Here is a 4,145-nt window from a genome sequence, read left to right as displayed (position 1 = left end):
TTGGCTCTGGAGCCTTTCTGAAAAGCCTTGGACTAGGTACAGTGGGCAACATTGACAGTAATTCCTCAGAGCAATACCACTGACAGCAAGTGAGCCCTGACTACTACTTAGCCCTTACTAGTTCTATCTAGGGTAGGAACACATGAACAAACCCTGTTTAGCCTTTTGCACAGTACCCCCATCAATTAAATCATTTTGAGCCAAGGAAAAAAATCTCCATTTGTAAAGCAGTACACATAAGAAGCAGATGATGACCCATAATCAAATGCTCCAGGAGAAGAGAGTGTAAGGATGTCGACACAGTTGGGAAATAGGATTTTGACGGTTGGGAAGGAATGATTTTAGATAGCAAACTTAGAAGTAATTATGAATTTCTGAATTCCTTGTCTTACTTCCTTCTGCCCCTCAGATCCAATTCAGGAAGTGGTGGAATGTTTATGATCACAAAATGGAGTTTTTATTCCCAGGCCCAAACTCTAGGTGTTCTTGTTACATCTTCCCATCTGCCCCTCATGCAAAGGGTCAGAAGTGGCAATGGGAAGGGAGCCCCATGCTCAGGAATATAAATGGAGCTTACAAGTTACTGTAGTCTGACTTTTTTTGATGAAGATAAGATAAAATGCAGCTTGAGTTTCTAAGAACTCAGTGTCTAGGCTATATGGCTCCTTCAAAATTTCTTTCCCTCCTCCTGTGTTTTGAAAGCAACATTTAATACAGTTCTTCTGTCTCTTAGGGGAAATCTTTCTCTTCACACAATGCTTAAAGTAGACAATAGGTGGAAACTGCCATTAAATCAAAAAAAAGTATGAAATAGCACACAATGAGTGCTTCCCCTGAATTCCTGGACCTAACAAGTTCCCAATTCTGAAGACCAAGTGATTATGGGTGAGTACTAACAACCTCCACTGAATGGTGAACTTAGAACACTTTTCCCAAGGCAGGTTCTCTCCAGTACAGTAGTTGCAACCTATAATCCTGGTTAATGAACTTACGGACCATGTAAGACAGAAAAGTCTAAGATATTTAGTCCCAAAAGAAGAAACTGGGCCAAAAAGAAGAAACTGGGCCAAGAAGAGAAAACTTATCATTGCTGGAAAAGGAGGAAGACAACTAGGAGAACGTTTCACAAAGTTCTAAGTTGTGGATCATCAGTAGAAACTATCAAGTCAAACTTCACTAAAGCTAAAAATAAAACTTACAAAAATTAAAAAAAAATTTAGATTTCAGTACTAACATCTTTTTTATTAAGGTGTGTGTGTGTGTGTGTGTGTGTGTGGTGTCTGAGATTGTGTATTGGACAGCATTGGTTCTTAAAAATAATCATATTGACACTATCCTTTAGATTTCCCATTCAAGTCTAGCTCTACCACTTGAAACACACAATTCTCACTTTCTTCTGGTTAACTGGAGATAAACATGTAATGGATATGTCAGCCAGGGTTGGTTTCAAGCTATAATCTTCAGATCTGAGCCACTATGCTTAGCACAGTATTTCCAGTAAGTTACTTAATCTTTCTGAATCTCAGCTTCTTCCTGTGTGGAAAGTAAAAGAATTACTTTGTGGACCTTAGAATCTGGTGGGAGTTATGACTGGGTTCAGGAAGTATAAGTATTGGGGATGTGAGTACAGAGCCTGACACTCTCATAAAACTACTGATGTTTATATTAAAATGAATTCCAGGAATTGGAAACAAGAGGGATTTTTCTGTTCTTGTTTATCCATTTATAGCCATTGAGGGAGCCACAGAAATTCAAGGAGAACAGGGAAACAAATGCAGCATTTGTATTCTGGAGATATTATGTTCACCATGACCTATACCACTTTTGGACAGGGACAGGAGGGAAAATCAGAGAGAGAGCCAAGGAAGTGATGAGATTGCCAAACAAGAAATGAACTCACCTGACTTACAAAATGGTGATCTGCATGTACACTACCTTAACAATAACAATTTTGAGAATCTGGGTTGATGATTCTCTCCTCCAGTTTTGTAGGGTCCCTTAAGAGGCCCACCTATGGAGTTTTTGAAGGTCACTTTATATGATAATTAATATAGAGACAGAATCTCTCTCTTTTTTTGGGGGGGGTTGGTTGTGGTGCTTGAACTCTGGGCTTGGGCGCTGTCTCTGCGCTCTTCACCTCACACCGCCACTTCTGAGTTTCTAGTGGTTTATTGGAGATAAGAGTCTCATGGACTTTCCTGCCCGTGCTGGCTTTGAACCTCATATCTCAGCCTACTGAGTAGCTAGGATTACTGGTGTTAGCCACCAGCACCTGGACCCAGAATCTCTTAAGAAATGTTATAAAAAGTGTTTCATTCTTAGTACCAGTTTCTCTTTGAGTGGCGATTTTATATGTTGTTGGCAGAGCTAATTTGTACTTTTTGTTTTTAGTACTTGTCAGGTGTTGAAATCCTTCTTAAAGCTTTGCAACAAAGGTCTGCTATATCTTGGCACCCTGCCCTTAACTAAAATGGTAATCAACCTTTGAAATTAATGTACTTGAGTATGTTTTATTTATTTATTTATTTAATTTGTTGGTGGTGGTGAACTCTGGGCATGGTTGCCTTCCCTCAGCTCTTCAGCTCAAGGCTAGTGCTCTACCACTTGAGCCACAGTACCACTTATAGCTTTTTCTGCTGAGGTGGTGCTTAGGAATCAAACCGAAGGTCTCATGCATTCAAGGTAAGCTGTCTACCACTGATCAACCTTCTCAGCCCCTATAAGTGGTATTTTTGTGCACGGGTCTATCGAGCAAATCTATTGAGGAAATGTATTCATTTGCCACTAAATATATTCAAAATTATGAATTATCTGAAATTTAATGAATAAAACTGTTATTGTTACGAGGAATTGTTTGTCTCTCCATGCTAAAAACATGGACGAGGGTTTTTACACTAAAACTACAAAAGAAATTTTAAGATCTTGGTGCTAACAAATATGTCTATGTGTTATTACATTAAACAGAGAATTCAAAATGTTTTTTCTTCATGAATACAGAGAACCAAGGTCTTATAATATTTGTTTCAAAATGAAACTTAAGGGGAAAATCAGTCATGAGGTAAAATTTATATGAATGTTAATATTTAAAGAGGAAAATAAGATCCTAGATGGCAGACGAGCTGCAATGTGCACATCAGACTAAGGCAAGAAATCAGAGCCTACCACCAACACCAACAAGGAAACACCATGTCTATCTCAGAAAAAGGAAACAAGTCAGGACTCAACATCCTTACCCTTGATTTCAATGATACATATAAACACTCCCTACCTTACCCTTGATTTCAATGATACATATAAACACTCCCTACACACACACACACACACACACACACACACACACACACACACACACCAATGTATGCAACGGTTCAACCTACTCGTATTTGAAACTTTAAAAGTTTCAAGTCTTGTAAATAATTGATAACAGATGTATAAGCAAATATTTTCTGATTAGCACTCTGCTATGGAAATGAGAGTTCATGACGGTTATAACTACTTAAAACATCTCTGAATCTCGAAAGAATTAAACAACAGACAATATGATTTTGGCGACTATATTTCTACCAGCTATTCTGCAAAAGCTTAATAAGAAGTAAGGAGATCCGAAACTAAATAGCATATTAATACATGTGTAAGTGAAGTGAAAGACACTGATCAGAGAACTATGCTGCTTCCAATTCTCAGCCAGCTGCACGCGGTGAAACCTTTGATTCTGCTGAGCCAGGCCTATAGTTTTCTTCCCCAGAGCAGTAGCCCTGCTGGGGATGGGGCTGGGGGATGTGTGGAGAGGAGGGGAGGCTGTGTGGGAGCCTGAGCTGGGGTTGGGGTTGGAGCAGTGAGGAGAGGATGGGAGGCCCTGGCAGAGGCTGGTGAAAGGAGGAAGGAGGCAGTAGGCCAGCAGTTCAGGCAGCAGCAGCCCCAAAGGCAGCTGGGTTCTGGGGAGTGTATATGAGGAGCAGAGTTTGGGGTGGATCTGCTGGGGCCTGTTTGCTTGGTGAGAGAGGGAGTCCCAAGTTCCACCCAAACAGACAATGAGAAATGAGACAACCAGTGGCTGAAGAATTTCAAGAACAAAGGCAGGGACTTATAGGTAAACTCTAGGGGCAGGGAGGGCAGCAGCACTGGGCCTGTGGTTGTCATGCCTC

The sequence above is a fragment of the Dipodomys ordii genome, unplaced genomic scaffold (genome assembly GCF_000151885.1).
Source record: "Dipodomys ordii isolate 6190 unplaced genomic scaffold, Dord_2.0 Scaffold1000000809, whole genome shotgun sequence".
Lineage (NCBI taxonomy): Eukaryota > Metazoa > Chordata > Mammalia > Rodentia > Heteromyidae > Dipodomys > Dipodomys ordii.
Note: the sequence above shows the minus strand (reverse complement) of the source record.